The 21,266-nt window shown below is 38.1% G+C and overlaps 1 non-coding gene across 1 annotated transcript; it reads right to left on the reverse strand.

Annotated features, from left to right (window-relative positions):
- Positions 1-2,901: 2,901 nt before the first annotated feature.
- LOC141694144 (small nucleolar RNA R71) lies at positions 2,902-3,008 on the reverse strand. The gene has a single exon (XR_012563471.1). It is a non-coding gene; the product is annotated as a small nucleolar RNA R71 (small nucleolar RNA).
- Between the last annotated feature and the right edge of the window lie 18,258 nt (positions 3,009-21,266).

Genomic DNA, 21,266 nt, shown 5'->3' on the forward strand with positions numbered 1-21,266 from the left:
TGAGACAACGTCGATGGCTGGAAATGATTAAAGATTACGATGTTACGATCAGTTATCATCCAGGGAAAGTAAATGTTGTGGCAGATGCGCTGAGCAGGAAAGAAAGATTGAATTTGTTAATTTCATGTGAAGAATTAGCCAAGGAATTTGACAAGTTGGAAATCGAAATTCGTATTTCCAATGAATCTACTGAAGCTATCTACGCTATGATTTTTCAACTGGAGTTACTAGAGAAGATTCGCCGCTGTCAAGAAGAAGTGATGAGTCAAGATGACGACTTAACTGGAGAAGAAATTACAACTCAGAAAAATAATGAAGGAATCATATGCTTTGCATCAAGAATCTGGATCCCTAACGTAGCATAACTGAAAGAAGAAATATTGCGAGATGCGCACAGTTCGAAGTATTCCATTCATCCAGGAAGTACAAAAATGTACCGCGATCTGAAGGAAAACTTTTGGTGGCCGAACATGAAGAAGGAGATAGCAGAATGGGTAAGTAAATGCTACACATGCCAGCGAGTTAAAGCGGAACATCAACGCCCGAGCGGATTACTGCAACCATTAGATATTCCAGAATGGAAATAGGAACATCTAGCGATGGATTTTATGGTGGGACTACCAAGGACTAAAGCAAATCATGATGCGATATGGGTAATCATTGATAGACAAAAAAAGTCGGCACATTTTCTACCGATTAACGAAAGATTTTCACTCGACAAGCTAGCGCACTTGTATCTCAAGGAAATTGTGATGCGACATGGAGTTCCAATATCTATCTGATAAGTGGCATTTTATACCACTTAGAACGTCTTAAAATGGCTTAAATTGGTGTCTTGAAATCAAGTATTTTGTGTATTTGATGCGTTTTTCTAGTGTTTATGCATTTCAGGGTTTTAGTTGCATTTCGGGGGAGGAATCATCAAGAATAAGCCTTGGCATGTGTTTACCATTGCGAGAGGAAAGAAACGGGCAGATTATGGCGAAGAAACGGAGCGAAATCAGAATTTTTTCCAGTAGAGGTCTGAGCGCCCGCTCAGCATTGCTGAGCGGCTGCGCAGCATGCTGAGCGCCCGCTCAGCTATGCTGAGCGGCCGCGCAGGGTCGGGAAAAAAGATAAATTATTTTAGGACTTCTACTTCTGTTTGGTTTCCACTTCTATGTAATCTGAGTTTTATAGGACTATTATATAAGTAGATTTGAGACGTTTTCACAAGTGTGATTTGAAGAAGATTGTGTTTTTACGCAAGGAGCGAAGGAGATAAGGAAGAAGACCGATTTAGCACACCGCAACGAAGAGGAAGCATATATTCTTGTGATTCTTGTTTCGTTGTAACGTTGGATGCTAGTTTTCTTGCTTTGAACTTATTTACTCTTGTGACGTACTCTGTTTTAATATAATTAGTTTAGTTATTATTTTCTTGTGTTTGTTTATCATGATTTCATATGAACCCATGATGACGATAAGTGTTATTATGGGCTAATCGTGATCAGGGGGTTGCGACGGATTTATTATGGAATTCTTTAGTTAATTGTTTAATACTTTAGTGTGTGATGATTATATGATATCTAGTATTGGTTGTGCGTATTCGTCTTATGTGCGTCGCGAACATATAAGATAGGGTGTTAATCTCTTGTGAAGCGACGGTGGATCTTGGGATTTAGAACTTGCCATACTAGCATAGGTTCATGTACGTTGTGCATGATTAGTGGGTAATTCTAACAGTTTTATTTGCCCTGTGTAATCAAAAGGAATAACTTGTGCTTAAATCGTTGTGTTGTCAATTTCTGTAGACATATGGGAACTCAACATAATTGATGACTATTCAACTTCTATCTTAATTGTGGATGCTTGGTAGAATGGTATTAGTACAATAAAAGTTGGCTTTTATCAGTTTCGTGTTATTCGATTAATATCATTACTGTCACATGCTAAAGGTAATAACAATGGCTATAGAAGGAAGTAATAATGAAGTTGTGATCTCATGAGTGTTTTATTATTGATAAATTGAAGTGTTAGTTAAGTGATTAATTAAGTAGTTAATTATAGTTAATATTTAATCAATAATTTTAAGTGTTAGTGTCTTAACATTGAGGAGTAATCATACATTGGTGAGTGAGTTTAATTAGACAATAATTTAGTCTGAGTCTCTGAGGGAACGAACTAGAAAGTATTTTATATTACTTACGAACGCGTATACTTGCGTGAATATTAGCGCGTGTTTTCGTCCTAACAAGTTTTTGGCGCCGCTGCCGGGGACTCGGCGTATTTGTTTAGTTTATGTACTTACCATCATTGGTCATTAGGACTCAGTGATTAGGACGTAGTAGTTACTTATTTTTTCCGGTTGTGTTTCAGGTACTTTAGCTAGCATTTATGCAAACTCGTTCTCGTGCTCGCAAGAGGACTTTAGATACAGCTGAGGAGACAGACGAAGTTCTTGATATTCCGGAGAAGTTAGAATTTGAGGATTCGGATTCAGGACCTGAGCAGAAAGAACCAGAAAACATGGGAGATCGTATTGTTCAAGCTGATCCAGCTCTTATGGATTTTTCTCGGCCTAAAATTGATGACATTCAGTCAAGCATCCTTCATCCGGCTATTCAAGCTAACACCTTTGAAATCAAGCCGGGCACTATTCAGATGGTGCAGAATTCTGTTTCTTTTGGAGGAGCGGCAACTGAAGACCCCAACATGCACATAAGGAATTTTGTCAAGATCTGCAGCACTTTTAAGTATAATGGCGTGACTGATGAGGCTATCAAGTTGAGGCTTTTCCCATTCTCACTGAGGGACAAGGCTATAGACTGGTTACATTCTGAACCAGCTGGGTCCATCACTACGTGGCAAGATCTTGCGCAAAAGTTTCTGGTGAAGTTTTATCCGATGGCAAAGACTGCTGCTATGAGGAGTGCTCTTACTCAGTTTGCGCAGCAACCTACAGAATCTATGTGCGAGGCTTGGGAACGCTACAAGGAAATGTTGAGAAAATGTCCACATCATGGAATGCCAGATTGGATTGTGATCACTGGTTTCTATAATGGTTTGGGGGCCCAATCTCGGCCCATGCTTGATGCAGCAGCTGGAGGCGCCTTATGGGCTAAAAGCTATACTGAGGCGTATAATCTTATAGAGACTATGGCTGCAAATGAGCATCAAAACCCAGCTCAGAGGATGACGTCAGGCAAGGTAGCAGGTATTCTGGAAGTTGACGCAGCCACCGCTATTGCAGCCCAGCTCCAAGCGCTATCAATGAAGGTTGATTCTCTGGCTATGTACGGAGTTAATCAAATAGCTATGGTTTGTGAGCTTTGTGCAGGTTCTCATGCTACGGATCAGTGTTCTCTTGTCAATGAATCTGTTCAGTATGTGAATAATTATCAGCGACAACAGCAGCCTGTGCCAGCGACCTATCATCCTAACAACAGAAATCATCCAAATTTCAGCTGGGGGAATAATCAGAATGCTATTTAGCCACCATATCAGCAAGGAGTGAGTAAATAGTTTAACCCACCTGGATTCCAGCAACCACAGCAGTATGCTACAAGGAAATCATATCCTCAACAGGGAAGTGCAGCTGCACCTACTAGTGCTGATTTTGAGGAACTTAAGCTGTTGTGCAAGAGTCAGGCGGTTTCTATCAAGACCTTGGAAAATCAAATCGGTCAATTAGCCAATGCAGTGCTCAATCGTCAACCTGGTACTCTTCCCAGTGACACGGAAGTACCAGGCAGGAAGGAAGCTAAAGAGCAAGTCAAGGCTATTACCTTAAGGTCTGGAAAAGTAGCTGATTCTGAAAAGGCAAAAAAAGTAGAAGCTGAAATTAGAGATGAGGAATCTAAGCAAAAGGAGAAAGCGGTGGAACCAAGGAAGACTACTGTTGAACACACTCTGCCTGAGGCTAATACAGGGGAGAAACAGCTCTATCCTCCACCACCTTTTCCTAAGAGATTGTAGCAACAAAAGCTGGATAGACAGTTCGGGAAGTTTCTGGAGGTGTTCAAGAAACTTCACATCAATATACCTTTCGCTGAGGCTCTGGAACAAATGCCTAGTTATGCGAAGTTTATGAAGACTATTCTTTCAAGGAAGGTGAAACTGGATGACCTTGAAACCGTTGCTCTCACGGAAGAATGCAGCGCTGTTCTGCAGCAAAAGTTACCACCGAAACTGAAAGATCCAGGAAGCTTCACCATTCCTTGCACCATTGGCAATCTGACTTTTGACAAGTGCCTTTGTGATTTGGGAGCAAGTATTAATTTGATGCCGTTGTCGATCTTTAAAAAGCTGGATCTGCCTGATCCAAAACCCACATACATGTCACTACAATTGGCTGACCGTTCCATTACTTACCCAACGGGCATAGTTGAGGATGTGCTCATCAAGGTGGATAAGCTCTTCTTTCCAGCAGATTTTGTTATTCTGGATTTTGAGGAAGATAAGAAGATTCCCATAATCTTGGGAAGGCCTTTCTTGGCTACTGGACGTACCTTGATAGATGTGCAAAAAGGTGAACTTACTATGCGGGTCCAAGATCAGGATGTGACCTTCAACGTATTCAAGGCAATGAAATTCCCTACAGAAGATGAAGAGTGCTTAAAAGTGGATGTGATTGATTCTGCGGTTACTTCGGAACTCGATCACATGCTAATGTCTGATGCATTGGAAAAGGCCTTAGTGGGGGATTTTGACAGCAATGATGAAGATAGCAACGAGCAATTACAATATCTGAACGCTTCTCCCTGGAAGCGAAAGCTGGACATACCATTTGAATCTCTTGGTACTTCTGACCTTAAGAACGCTGAAGGGAAGCTCAAACCATCAATAGAGGAAGCACCTACCTTGGAGCTCAAGCCATTACCTGAGCACTTGAGGTATGCTTTTTTAGGTGATTCATCTACGTTACCTATTATTATTTCAGCTGACCTTTCAGGTAGTGAGGAAGACAAGCTCTTAAGGATTTTGAGAGAATTCAAATCGGCTATAGGATGGACCATAGCAGACATCAAGGGGATAAGTCCTTCATATTGTATGCATAAAATTCTGCTAGAGGAAGGTAGTAAGCCAACTGTGGAATAGCAGCGAAGACTGAATCCCATCATGAAGGAGGTGGTGAAGAAAGAAATTCTGAAATGGCTAGATGCAGGCATCATTTATCCTATTTCTGACAGCTCGTGGGTGAGCCCCGTACAATGTGTACCTAAGAAGGGAGGTATCACTGTGGTCGCAAATGAAAAGAATGAGCTCATCCCTACTCGAACAGTTACAGGATGGAGAGTCTGCATGGATTATAGAAAATTGAACAAAGCCACAAGGAAGGATCACTTCCCTCTTCCATTTATAGATCAGATGCTTGACAGATTGGCGGGTCATGAGTATTTTTGTCTTCTGGATGGTTATTCCGGGTATAATCAGATTTGTATTGCACCAGAGGATCAGGAAAAGACTACCTTTACTTGTCCATTTGGCATGTTTGCTTTTCGCAGAGTTTCATTTGGGTTATGTGGCGCCCCGGCCACCTTTCAGAGATGTATGATGGCTATATTCTCTGACATGATTGGAAATAATGTCGAAGTGTTCATGGATGACTTCTCCGTCTTTGGACACTCATATGATGAATGTTTGAATAATCTGCGCGCCGTACTCAAAAGATGCATGGAAACTAACTTGGTGCTCAATTGGGAGAAATGTCATTTTATGGTGCGTGAAGGCATTATCCTTGGGCATAAGGTCTCTAGCAAGGGTCTGGAGGTGGACAAGGCCAAGGTGGGAGTCATTGAAAATCTTCCTCCACCTAATTCTGTGAAAGGAATCCGTAGTTTCCTTGGTCATGCGGGTTTTTATAAGCGATTCATCAAGGACTTTTCAAAGATATCTAAGCCGTTGTGCAATTTGCTTGAGAAAGACGTGCCTTTCAAATTTGATGATGAATGTTTGGCAGCATTCGAGACTCTCAAGAAGAGTTTGATCACTGCACCAATTATTACAGCACCAGATTGGACAGAACCGTTTGAGATGATGTGTGATGCTAGTGATTATGCGGTAGGTGCAATTCTGGGACAGCGCAAGAAAAATCTCTTCCATGTGGTCTACTATGCGAGTAAGACACCCAATTGAACTACACTACTACTGAGAAGGAGCTTTTGGCTATAGTCTTTGGTTTTGAGAAATTTTGAACGAAAGTAACAGTATTCACTGATCATGCAGCTATTCGCTATCTGATTTCTAAGAAGGATTCGAAGCCGAGACTCATTCGTTGGGTGCTTTTACTTCAGGAATTTGAGTTAGAGATCAAAGATAGAAAAGGTACTGAGAATCAAGTAGCTGACCATCTCTCTAGGTTGGAGAATCCCGATTCTACTTCACAAGATAGGACGTTAATCAATGAATCTTTTCCGGATGAGCAGTTGTTTGCAATTCAGGAGGAAGAACCATGGTTTGCAGATATTGTAAACTATCTCGTCAGCAATATAATGCCTCCTAAATTGACATCCGCTCAAAAGAAGAAGTTTCTGCATGAGGTGAAGTGGTATATGTGGGATGAACCATATTTGTTTAGACAGGGAGCTGACCAGATCATTAGGAGATGTATCCCGTTCTGTGAGACGGAGGGGATATTACGAGACTGCCATTCCACGTTTTATGGTGGACACTATGGTGGTGAGAAGACGGCAGCTTGTATTCTGCAAGCAGGTTTTTTCTGGCCTACTTTGTTCAAGGATGCTCATCAGTTTGTTTTAAGGTGTGATCGTTGCCAAAGAGTGGGAAATTTGTCAAGGAAGGATGAGATGCCATTAAATGTGATGCTTGAAGTCGAGGTCTTTGATGTGTGGGGAATCGATTTCATGGGGCATTTTATCTCGTCTTGCAATAATCAGTACATCTTGCTGGCAGTCGATTATGTCTCAAAATGGGTCGAAGTTAAAGCTTTACCGACAAATGATGCAAAGGCAGTGCTAAATTTTCTTCATAAGCAAATTTTCACAAGGTTTGGAACACCTCGGGTAATCATAAGTGATGAAGGATCGCATTTTTGCAACCGTAAGTTCACGTCTATGATGCAGCGTTATAAGGTGAATCATCGAGTAGCTACTGCCTATCATCCGCAAACAAATGGTCAAGCGGAAGTGTCTAACAGAGAGATAAAGCGCATTCTAGCGAAGGTTGTTTGTCCGTCAAGGAAGGATTGGTCTTTAAAGCTCGATGAAGCTGTTTGGGCTTACAGAACAGCATACAAAACTCCACTTGGGATATCACCGTTTCAGTTGGTGTACGGTAAGGGATGTCATCTACCTGCGGAGCTTGAGCATAAGGCCTACTGGGCATTGAAGAAGTTGAACCTGGATTTAGATGCAGCTGGTAAGAAAAGAATGCTTCAGCTTAATGAACTTGATGAATTTCGACTTCAAGCGTACGAAAATAACAAAATGTATATGGAAAAGGTGAAGAGGTGGCACGATAGGAAGCTACATCCAAAGTTATTTGTGCCAGGGCAACAAGTTCTCTTATTTACCTCTCGGCTCCGACTTTTTCCTGGGAAGTTGAAATCAAGGTGGTCTGGACCTTTTATTGTCAAAACTGTGTTTCCACATGGAGCGGTGGAAATTTTTGAGAATAATCCGGACCAAGCATTCAAGGTTAACGGTCAGCGGTTGAAGCACTACTATGGGGACATGGCAAACCGAGAAGTGGTTAGTGCCATTTTGTTGACTACTTGAGAAGGGTACGAAACGTCAAGCTAATGACGAAAAAGAAGCGCTGCGTGGGAGGCAACCCATGAATTGTTGTTACAGGAACCCTTAGAAGTTAATAACCTATCCAAAAACATAAAAAAATCAGAAAGCAGGGACTGAAAAAAAAAAAATTCCAGTGACCCCTGAGCGCCCGCTCAGCTTTGCTGAGCGACCGCGCAGCAAGCTGAGCGCCCGCTCAGTTTTGCTGAGCGACCGCTCAGGGGTCGAGTACCAGAAATTTTTTCAGAGAAAAACAAAAAAAAAACACACACAAAAACAGTTTTAGCCCATAAACCCACGATTTGTTCCCACTACCCCATCATGTTACCCCTTAATTTCCAAACCCTAATCTAATCCACACCCTATATATACATACACCTATCCTACATATCTCCCACAAAACTTCCTACACATAAACCCTCTCACAAACATCAAAAATCACTTCTTACACACTTTTATTCACGAATCAATGGCACCCAAGAGAGCACGCACTATTGACAGCAGCAGCACAGTTCCTACTGCTGATTCATCGAGGGGTACTGCTGCAAGGCCTCGGTTAACTGACAGAGCTGCGGAGGAGGAGTACACTAGGCTGTTGGGGAAGCCGATTCTGAAGGAGAGGGGGTTTTTACCATCAGGGAGGGATGGTGAGTTGCTGCCCATGATTGCAGAGAAGGGGTGGATAGCTTTTTGTGAGTCACCCGAAGCAGTACCGATGAGCATTGTTCGCGAGTTCTACGCGAACGCAAAGGCCGAAAAGAATGGGTTTTCTGTGGTCCGGGGGCTGACGGTTGATTATCATCCTGCGGCGATTCGCCGTGTGATTGGACAGCGTGAGAGGAAGCCCGAGGAGGAGAACTGGAATGAAAAGACTGCTGAGGATTTTGACTTGGATTTGATTTGTGCAACTCTCTGTCGACCGGGCACAGTTTGGGCCTGCAGGACCGGCACTAATGAGTATCGTCACTTTTCGGTGATCGCCATGAACAGGTATGCCCGTGCATGGAATGCATTTATTTGTGCTAATATTTTGCCTTCTTCGCATGCACACGAGGTCACAATTGAGAGAGCACAGTTGTTGTGGGGAATTCTGAATGAGGAATACTATGTGGACCTTGGTGAGTTTATGTACCAAGGAATTCTGAAGTTTTTGAGGGGAGCAAAGCATATGAACATCCCTTATGCATCTACGGTTATGAAGTTATGCCGAGCAGTGGGAGTGAACTGGCCGGCTCATGAGCAGTTGCAGTTGCCAGCAGCTCCGATTGATTCTGGCACTCTGAATGGGATGCAGGAGTGGACCGGTGGTGAGCCTGAGGAGCATGGGCTGGGTTATCGTCTTCCAGGAGGGCGTCCAGCACGAGGTGCTACTATGGCTAGGCCAGGGCATGATGAGGCTGGTTCTTCGAGAGCTCAGGAGGGTGCTGGGATGGTTGATGCCCAGTATAGGAGGCTTTCACGGCGGATTGATGCCATGTATGAGACGCAGAGCAGATTTGCTCAGGAGCTCACCCTTGCGTTAGGGACTGCTTTTCGAGGCCTTGGAGCTGATATCCAGTGGCCAGTTTTTGGTGAAGACTCTGCATACCCGCCGCCTGATACTCCACCCACTGAGGGTGATGATGATGATGACTCCGAGTAGGTATACCTTGTATTCCTTTCTACTACTTTCACTAAGGACAGTGAAGATTTTTAGTTTGGGGGTGGTAGTTAAGGAATATTGTGTGTGTGTCATTTAGTTGCATATTCATGATAATTTAGTTCATATAGTTGCATAATTTATGCCATATAGTTTTTTTTTTGTTATGAATGTCATGTAGCTCATGCATTTAACATGATCCCTTTTGCAATGATTAATCGTCTGAATTGTGATATTGATGCGAGTGTAGTGATAGCATTAAAGTGATTTAAAGTTGTGTAGGTTGATATGCATGCTAGAAACAATTGTAAGTCCACTAAGTCTTAGAGAATGCGTAAGGGCTAGATTGTTGTTATGATTTAGTTGTTTTCAAGGTCAATCTGCTTATTATGCTTAGAATTCGATTATAGGTTCTTAGTGATAAAGGCATGAAAAAGAAAAAAATTTAGAGAAAAAATATGGAAGTTGTTGCTAAGTGTGGCTAGGCGTCAAATGGCTAGTAGCCAGCTCGCATATGGTGCGAGTAGTCTAGGGTTGAGCAAGATGGAGCGAAACGCACTTGCTCAGAAGTTACAAAAAAAAAAAAAAATTTGCATAATTGATCAAGAGTGGGCTCTTTGGTATTCGAGTTATTAAGTTCTTAGGGGACTTTATGCCTAGTGACCTAAGGCTTTTAGAGTCTGGGATCCGCTAACCTAACGCTCGTTACATGGATACCATTGTATAAGTCTTTTGTGGACCTCACTCATTGCACAGTCAAATAAGCATTTGAGTTGTAAATAAAAAGCACGATTCCGCAGTAAGCTCCAGAGTTCTTGTAGTGTTATATATCACTTTGTGCCTAGAATTTTTTTTTTCTTTGTATAATCGTAGGATTGTCTTGAGGATAGTCTAGTCATAGTAATTGGTCTAGTTCCGAAGCATATCTGTTAAGCATTTGCACACACCACGTTTCTGGCTGTATGTCCGTTTGCATGAGTTTGTTGATCTTTAGTTGTCTAACGGCATTCGTTGAGATGTGACAATTTGGTTGGTTAATTATAGTAAGGGGGATCGCTGCATTTTCATATAGATTGCATTCATGCATGTTTTTATTTGAGTCTGTGACGCTTGAGGACAAGCATCGATTTACGTTTGGGGGTGTGATAAGTGGCATTTTATACCACATAGAACGTCTTAAAATGGCTTAAATTGGTGTCTTGAAATCAAGTATTTTGTGTATTTGATGCGTTTTTCTAGTGTTTATGCATTTCAGGGTTTTAGTTGCATTTCGGGGGAGGAATCATCAAGAATAAGCCTTGGCATGTGTTTACCATTGCGAGAGGAAAGAAACGGGCAGATTATGGCGAAGAAACGGAGTGAAATCAGAATTTTTTCCAGTAGAGGTCTGAGCGCCCGCTCAGCATTGCTGAGCGGCCGCGCAGCATGCTGAGCGCCCGCTCAGCTATGCTGAGCGGCCGCGCATGGTCGGGAAAAAAGATAAATTATTTTAGGACTTCTACTTCTGTTTGGTTTCCACTTCTATGTAATCTGAGTTTTATGGGACTATTATATAAGTAGATTTGAGACGTTTTCACAAGTGTGATTTGAAGAAGATTATGTTTTTACGCAAGGAGCGAAGGAGATAAGGAAGAAGACCGATTTAGCACACCGCAACGAAGAGGAATCATATATTCTTGTGATTCTTGTTTCGTTGTAACGTTGGATGCTTGTTTTCTTGCTTTGAACTTATTTACTCTTGTGACGTACTCTGTTTTAATATAATTAGTTTAGTTATTATTTTCTTGTGTTTGTTTATCATGATTTCATATGAACCCATGAAGACGATAAGTGTTATTATGGGCTAATCGTGATCAGGGGGTTGCGACGGATTTATTATGGAATTCTTTAGTTAATTTTTTAATACTTTAGTGTGTGATGATTGTATGATATCTAGTATTGGTTGCGCGTATTCGTCTTATGTGCGTCGCGAACATATAAGATAGGGTGTTAATCTCTTGTGAAGCGACGGTGGATCTTGGGATTTAGAACTTGCCATACTAGCATAGGTTCATGTACGTTGTGCATGATTAGTGGGTAATTCTAACAGTTTTATTTGCCCTGTATAATCAAAAGGAATAACTTTTGCTTAAATCATTGTGTTGTCAATTTTTGTGGACATATGGGAACTCAACATAATTGATGACTATTCAACTTCTATCTTAATTGTGGATGCTTGGTAGAATGGTATTAGTACAATGAAAGTTGGCTTTTATCAGTTTCGTGTTATTCGATTAATATCATTACTGTCACATGCTAAAGGTAATAACAATGGCTATAGAAGGAAGTAATAATGAAGTTGTGATCTCATGAGTGTTTTATTATTGATAAATTGAAGTGTTAGTTAAGTGATTAATTAAGTAGTTAATTATAGTTAATATTTAATCAATAATTTTAAGTGTTAGTGTCTTAACATTGAGGAGTAATCATACATTGGTGAGTGAGTTTAATTAGACAATAATTTAGTCTGAGTCTCTGAGGGAACGAACTAGAAAGTATTCTATATTACTTACGAACGCGTATACTTGCGTGAATATTAGCGCGTGTTTTCGCCCTAACACTATCGTGTCTGATCGAGATCCCCATTTCTACTCAAGATTTTGGAGACAATTTCAAGAATGTCTTGGAACTAAACTAAACATGAGTACCACTTATCATCCACAAACCGATGGGCAAAGCGAAAGAACTATCCAAACAATTGAGGACATGCTAAGAGTTTGTGCGATTGATTTCGAAGGGAGTTCGGATGAGCATTTATCTTTGGTTGAATTTTCTTACAACAACAGCTATCACACAAGCATTGGAATGCCACCGTACGAAGCGTTGTACGGAAGAAAATGCAGATCACCAGTACATTAGGATGAAGTTGGAGAACACAAGGTTTTGGGTCCAGAATTAATCCAACAGACTAAAGAAAAGATAGAATTTATTCGAAAATGATTGGATGCAGCACAAAACAGGCAACGCAAATATGCAGATCAAGCAAGGAAGGATATGGACTACCAGGAAGGAGAACACGTATTACTCAAAATATTTCCATGGAAAGGATTGACCAGATTTGGCAACAAGGGTAAATTGAAACCACGATACGTCGGACTGTTTGAAATTTTGAAGAAAGTAGGAAAAGTCACGTACGAATTAGCTTTATCGCCTCATATGCAACATATTCACAATGTGTTTCATGTGTCGATGTTTAAGCGATATAATCCTGATGCTAGGCATGTAATAGAGTATGAACCGATAGATATCCAACCTGATTTGTCTTTTATAGAACAGCCGATAAGAATTTTAGATCGGCGAGAGAAAGTGTTGAGAAATAAGTCTGTGTTTTTAGTGCGAGTATTGTGGAGAAACCCTATGGTTGAAGAATCAACCTGGGAACTTGAGAGTGAAATGTTAGAGAAATATCCTCATTTGTTTTCATAGCAAGATTCTGAGGACAGAATCCTATTAAGGGGGGAGGATGTAACGTCTGGGAATTTACGTCTGTATTATATCATATTTATAATAAATTATGTGTGTTAATGTGTCATTTACGTGGAATTAATTGTCAAACCTTAATTGCTATGTGTTACGTGCATTCTGTGTCGTTCTGGTATTTTTAAGATATTTTATTTTGCATTCATAGCTTTCATTTCAAACGTTTTACGAACCGAACCATGATTTTAAAGCAGGTATTTCAAATAAAATAATGGGCCTTATTTTCATCAAACGGCTATTACCATCGCATTATTCTGAACATCTAGTCATTTTATAAATTTTCTCGTTTTGCAAAATATGACTTTTCCGACCCCATTGGGTGTTAAAAACCCCACAAAAATCACATTTTTTTAAAAATTTTAGGACTTTTACTTATACCATTTCTTTGTATTTTTGCATTATTCACAATTTTTGGGAAATTTTGGCATATATATTGTATATATAAAATATTTATAAATTAAATTTTAATACTCAAAAATTATAAAATTAGGGGCTTATTAATTTTAAAAAGTATAGAATTAGGGCCTTAATTTTTATTAGGAGTATTAATTTTTCTACCATAAATAGCCTAATAATTATTTAATTATAATTAATTAATTATAAAAATTCTGCAAATTTTCTGGAAATTCTCTGAAGAACAAGTCGGGTCGTATTTCGGGTCGAGAATCAATCACCGATTTTGAACGTTTCTGAGCATCAAATCGATCGATGTGAGTATCCAACTCGATCCTCTCAATCTGTTCTTTCGGTTTCTGGTACCAAAATCATGTTTTGATATTGTAAATAGCTTTATTTGATGATTTATGATCGATTCCTGCTAATTAATTTTACAGACGATTGCTTGAATTGATAGAACTATATCTAGGGTTTATGTATTTTTTTGTTTGATCATTTTTGATTTTAGAGATAACTGAGATATAATAGAGTATAGGGGTTTGATTGTGTGTGTTATAAGCTTTATTTTCATATATAGAACGTGGATTTTGATGTACAAATTAGTGAAATCGTATTTTGGCCGGACTTTAAGTCGGTTAGATCGGAGAACTTAGCCTGAGGGTTATTGGGTGATGTTAATGGTTGAATACTGTTTAGAACCGAATTTGAAATCAATTCCCAGTAAAAACGAGTACAAATGATTCGTGATTTGTCCCAAAAATAACTTCATCAGAATCTGGAAAAACTCGTCGGAGTTTGATGGTTTTCACCGGAGAAGAAGACACGGGCGTCGTTGATGGTTGATGAAGACGGTGATGGGTTGCTGTGTTGATTTCAAATGAAATGGACAGAAAAAATGGAGCAAAATAGAGTCGAATTGAGGGGTAATTAGACTGGCCGGAAAATAGGCCGGTGACCGGAATCCTCACCAGATTCTGGGTTCATTCCGACCCGTTTCTTGTTCTTGGTGACCCGGTTGCAACCCGATTTGCAACCCGGGTTTGATCTATTTTGTCAGGATTTGCTGTCTGACAAATGTTCTTGCAAATTATTTTTATTTTAATTATAAAATTAGTTTTATTTATTTTATAAATTGATTAATTAATTATTTAGTTAATTAATTGATTTATATTATAAATAATTCTGAAATATTTTCTAAAAATCAGATTTAATTATTTTCTCAATTATTGATTAATTATTTATTATTATTTATTTATTTATTATTTATTAATTATTTAAAAATGATTAATTATTTTGATAATTAATCAAATAGTTTTCAATAAATCATAATAAATTTATTTTAATTCCAAAAATTATATAAAAATCATTTTAAATTCTGATTTTTCTTAAATAATTATTTAAAAATTATTTTAGGGTTTAAAAATTAGTAATAATTATTCATATTGAATAATAAATTGATTTATCCGTGTTTAATTGATATTAATTAGACCGTTAGTCCGATTCGAGCGAAACGAAAGCCCTTTGACTTGGAAAAATGAATTCTTTTCATTGAAAATAATATTAGAGCCTTATTTCTTCTAGAAATTAGTTGACTTTATTACCTGCTTGATTATCAGTCGAATTGCATGCCTAGACGAGTCCGAAAAATTCTGAAAATAGGAAACGAGTCAGATAATGATCAGTTGAGCGATCAGCGAGTCAATTTTGATTCTAAAAATTATTTTAATTATAAAAATGATTATATGCTTTTGTGCTTATGTGTATTATGTGGTTAATCGAGTTTTACTTGCTAATATATAATATACGAGTTAGTCATAAGCGCATGAGTAGATAATAGGAACGATGTGAAGTCGATTCAAGACGCAATTGAAGTACGAAATGACTAAATCAGTCTATTTCTCTAACAAAAGCTAAGCCAGCAAGGCAGGTTGAGTTGGTAATAGGCGAAGGTGACATATTTGCAGTGAGTCCCACAGAAGGTAAGTTTTTCCCCTATTCTATTTTCAGAATAGTGATAATTCTTCAGATTCTTATCACGTTTGCACTCTTTTGATTCTTTTGTTCATATTTCATTTCGATTCTTGATTTCTCCTTTTTATTTGGATTCATTATTCATATACCAATTGTTACTCACAAATATTGATATACTCTGGTTATTAGAATATATCAAAGTATACCGATTGTTCCGGTTGCTATTCCATGGACTGGATAGTGATACTTTGGGGATTAAGTTTACTTAATCCTAAGGACCGGGACATAACCGGATCTTTGAGTAGTACCTGGGTGCCCGATGGGATCTATACAGTGGGATATAGATCTGCACTGTATCCTGGCTGATCAGCAGGGTAGAAATGCGAACATGTGTCCAGTTTAGTTCGTTTGTATTCCCCAGTAATGGCCTTCTTTCGATTCTCGCAGGGATATATCTTTGCAGATATACCCGGGTTACCGTTTCACTTCAAACTGCTTAAACACTATTTATATTTTGCGGACCTGTTGAGCAATTTTTGGCTCACCCCTTTTTGTTGTTATTCACCTTATTGTTTTCAATTAAGAAGTAATATGAAACCCATCAGGACTCGAGTGGTAAAGAAGCGGGTCAAGCCTCAGGATCCTCTCATACCCAAGGTGTTGATCCCAATCCAGGAAGAAAGCTTTGAGTTGCCCGAACAAGTGGAGTGTAGATAGTTAGTGTGTGTGTTTGAATAAAAAATAAAATTAGTTTAAAATTGGTTAGACAATGGTTTGTAATAAAGAGAGTTTGTAAGATTTTGAATTTGGTTTGTAATAAAATAGTTAGTGGTTCTTGTTTTCATACTTCAACCTAAAAAGGTCCTAGTTAGTGTTAAAAGGGTTTAGATTCATTTCTTTATTATTTGTTAATCAGATTGTATAGGTTTGGTAATTAGCTAGTAACCCCCAGACTTATACCCCGGGTCTGGAGGGCGTTACAAGTAGCATGGCATAACATTGAATTAGAGAAGGTAAGGGAGTCATGAGTAGAATTTCACCTCAAATTCCCCCTAAATTGGTTATTGAATCCCATTAGAAATAGTTAGTTGAATGTTTTTCTCATGGCTGTCCAGTTTGACATTGATTGTACATGCACACTGCTGACATACACATCTCGGAATTGAAGCGAGACATTCAAGCTCATTAAGAATAGCCTTGAACTTGGTGAAATAAGCAGCAATAGACAACATAACTTGAGACAAATGTACGATTTCATTTCAAAGACTAAACAACTTTGGCATATTTTTTAGTGCATATCTGGTATGTAAATCCTACCATATTTACTTGGCAGACCACATGTATACAATACTGCTACGAATGTTATTAGCTATAGAGTTCAATAACCAAGAAGTGGTCATATTGTTGTATCACATCCAATGTGTAAACAACGGTGAGGTTGCAGCAGGTTGCACATATCTGCCATCAACAAACCCTAGCTTGAGTTTAGAAGACAGTGCAATTTTCATTAATCTTTGCCACTGACTGTAATTTTGTTCATCTAGAACTATAGTAGTCAGAATTGCATATGTAAATGTTAGTCAAATTATTGTAATATTATAAAGAAATAATAGTGATTATGAAAACAATTTCAAGTTTTATGAATAAAATTGCATATGTAAATATTTATCCTGATTTATAGAGATGACGTGTAATTCAAAAAAGAGGGAGATAGATGAATGAGTTAAAGGCTACGAAGAATTTGAAGAGTGAAAAGTATGGAAATTCTTTTGCAGAATTGCATTGAAACAAAATGATATAGATGGTGATTAATGGTATGGTTCTACCTCATTTAATTCTGGTAATTATTGTTGTTGTATGATTATGTCTTAATTTTAAAAATTTCAGTTGATGTTACTAATGAAATAGAAAAAGAAGAAGAATTGATAGTCGCAATCAATTAGAAATTAGAGTAAAACTTATGGGAAAGAATATATGCAATTGGATCCAAATCTGCATAAGCTATTTCTCTTGACTCATATTTTAATAAGATTTTGAGAGAAGCTTACAATCGTGCAGTTGCACAAGTGTATTTCTAGATGTTTCAGCCTTTGACAGTTTATTTTGGATAGGTGCAAATTGTCTTCACATGACGAAATTTCACTTTTTATTGACATAGGTAATAAGCTTTTCTTTTTATTTTTTGTTAAGTGAGTATAAATAACAAAATTACAAATAAATTCTACAGAAGGCATGTGATACTTGCTATAGAAGGAACTTCTGTGAATGAAAACTTGTGAAAAGTTTCCTTGCAGACAACTTTTACGAGATGAATATGCTTGTTAATTTTGGACTGAAAAATTACTTTGAAATATGAGTTAATTAATTACATTAGGATGAACGGGAAAGAAGCCTTTATTACACCATTTAGCTTTAATATATACTTAAGTTACAAAAAAATAGTATGTTGGCTAATGTTCGGTCTATCTCAACTATGAAGCTATGTAAGATGAAAAGTTTCACAGTACTTGTGAAAGGGTCCAGAAAGTCTTTCAAATTTGAGAAGCAATTGTATGAGAAATTTTTGAAACAATCTGCAATTAATACATATAAATGATTGTGTGCGTGTAAATAAAAGATACATAAATATTACGAATAAACAAAAAGGTTATGAACGAAGAGGTTGTCAAGCCCAATCGTATAACTAACTCCTTAAATCTATTTCGCATCTCACCATATGTGCGACTCGATAGCCTCCTAGGATAAAGTGAGAAAATGGAGATGTTACGCGAACAGCACCTTGAGCGAACTAGAACGGAGCAAAAAACTATCACCGAAACAAAGAAAGAACAGGGTTTATGTTGAGAAGGCGAATATGTTTGTGTGTATCGAATGAATGAAAAACACTAAGCCTTTTACGATGTTATATAGGTTCGAGAAAATGTGTGCGCTACTCCCTGTATATTTAATTAGACGCGCTAATTAATTAGTCAGTTAATAAATTAAATCCGTAATTGAATCAAATTTATTATTATGCAAAATCAATTATAATAATTCGTATTCAAAACCAAATTAAACTTTTAAGAGCCCAAGCCCAGTGGAAATTAAATTTAGCAAAATTAGTCTATGATTATTTAGACCAATTTTCTGCTACATTCGTATCCGCACATCGCGCATGTGGGCAAGCCCAAGGCTTCCGAAGACTTGGGATCCCCCTCGAAAGCCCATGATTTTGACCCTATGCGCGCACGTAAGTGTTGGATCAATACATAAGTAACACATTTGAACACTACATAAGTGTTTTACTATATAAAGCTATGTATACTCCTTTACAAAAATAATGTGGGACTTTCATTTCTTTCATAAATTTCCACTACTAAGAGACTAACTTTGGATGACCATATCACATTCATCTCTTAGTCATTTTGGGTGTTTTAAAGTGCCTCGAAAATCTCTCTCGGAGGAGAGCACATTCCAAATGTCACTTGTTGCACGCACGCAATATTAATCCACTCAATTATGGCTTAAATTGACTTGAAAATGTGGGACTACTATCCACATTTACTAACAATCCCCCACATGGATGAGATTGATGTTTTAGTAGCACACACCAAATACAGAGTCATGGAGTTTGACTTGGTGATAGTTTTTTTGATCATATATAGCATACGATAGGTATAAAATGCTCTTTGAACCTTCGCTTATATAAGCGTACCAACTATACTAGTAGAGAGTAGACGTGCTTGTACATACACTGTTCGACCATTTGTGTAAATGATGATATGCTTTTTCTGACTCATTTAATTCTAATGAGAATGTTCATTTTGGCCATGGAACAACGTCCTGGTTTTGCAGGTGTTTCTAAAGAATTGTGCCTCACAATTCTCCTTTGAAGCAGACCCACTTCTCTCTCACATAAGTGACATATATATTACAGAGTAACCTGCGTTTACTCAACTGAATTCCATGCGTTCACTTCTTAACTCCATGTATTCACCAAAGATCATGAAAAGCTCAAAAGCTTAACCTTGTACCTTACATGTCTCACTTTATCCTCATCATGAGAATATGCCAGAGGTTAACCCCATAGTGATTTGGTCATCATGATTTAGTTTTCCCATTGAACCAAGTTCTTTGGATCTCCAGTCAGCAATGGTTGGTATCCACTATGATGCCGTTAAGCAATAGGCTTAATGCCCATCCCTCTCGATGATTTCTCAACCACTTCTCTTGATAACCCTTTGGTTAACGGATTCATGATATAATCCTTTGACGATATATAGTAATAGTGATAATTTTGGTTGAGATTAATTGTCTAATGAAACTATATCATCATCGTATGTGAGGGACTTTCCATTATACATCGTGCTATGTGCTCTGCCAATAGCTGATTGACTATCACAATATATCCCTATTGCAGTCACGGGATTTGGCCATCATAGAATATTCTCTAAAAATTGGTCTAGATATTCAGCCTCTTTTTAGTGCCATAAACTCAGCTTCCACCGTGGAATGCGTTATCACGCTTTTTTTTGAAGATTTTTATGATATTGTCGCTTCGGCTAGTGTAAACATATAGCCACTTGTACACTTTAGGGCCTTCTTTCTAGATATCCAGTTTACGTCAGTATATCCCTCTAATACTGCTGGATATCTATTATAGTGCAGTCCATAGTCTCGAGTTCCTCTCAAGTACCTCAGTACCCTTGTGACCGCTTTCCAGTGATCAGCTCCCAAATTACTCGTAAACCTCGTCGACTTGCTAATTGAGTATGAAAATTCTGGTCGTGTACAACACATTAGGTACACCGGACTTCCAATTATTCTCGAGTATTCCAATTGGGAAACCGCAACACCTTTGTCTTGGATAGATGCAAAGTCATATCCACAGATGTTCTAGCTTTCTCAAAGTCATCATTAAGAAACTTCTTAAGGATCTAGTCAATAAAATAAGGTTGACTCAATGCAAGTCCCTCTAATGTTCTAAAAATCTGGATTCCTAAAATCACATTTTCTAGTCCCATATCTTTCATGTCGAATCTCGACTTCAACATGTCCTTCGTAGCTTGGATCACTTTATCATTGCTTCTGATAATAAGTAGATCATCTATATACAATGTCATCATGAAATAACAATTATCATTTTCCTTGACATTACTGCTCTCGTTATCCTTATAATATGCACAACTATCACATTCATTAATCTTGAAGCCACTGCCAACACGACCTCATCAAATTTATCATGCCATTTCAAAGGCGCTTGCCTCAAGCCATACAGTGACTTCATCAGTCTACAAACTTTCCTTTATTGTCCAGGGATAATAAACCCTTCAGGTTGTTCCATATAGATTTAATCATCTATATCCCCATTTAGGAAAGCTGTTTTCACATCCATTTGATGTACTTCTAAATTTTGCATTGTGATGATAACAAACATCATCCTTATAGACATTATTCTCGTTACTGGAAAATATGTGTCAAAATATTCAAGGCATTTCTATTGCTTGTATCATTTGATTACTAGTCCCGCCTTGTACTTGTCGATAGTTCCATCAGTTTTCAACCTTTTTTTGAAAACCCACTTGCTACCTAGTATCAATCCACCACTCATGCAGATTAGAGCCGACTAGGTTCACTTCAGAGATTGTAGCATATGGTCTATGTCACCCATCTCCTTGGAGATATCATCAACCGTGTTTGCTTTTTTCTTCTTGTTAGCCATCTGAGGCTTCTTGCAGTTAGAAGACCTATGACCCACTTTATCACAGTTGTAGCAATTTCCTTAAAAATTCGTGTTCGAAATCCCTCCAGAATTGGTCTTCCTGGGTTTGGAGCTTTGAACACTCTACCATATTTTCCTTCTCAGTGGCTATAAGTGTTTATGCTCTAAAGAAAACATTATTCTGTTTTAGTTTAAAACATTTAGATTATTAATGTTTATGTTATATCGATTATTCTCTTTATAATTTATTATGTCTTAATTTACTGCTATATTTATGTTGGATTAATAAATGTCCTTGGAATATGAT

This window comes from Apium graveolens, chromosome 10 (assembly GCF_009905375.1).
Source record: "Apium graveolens cultivar Ventura chromosome 10, ASM990537v1, whole genome shotgun sequence".
NCBI lineage: Eukaryota > Viridiplantae > Streptophyta > Magnoliopsida > Apiales > Apiaceae > Apium > Apium graveolens.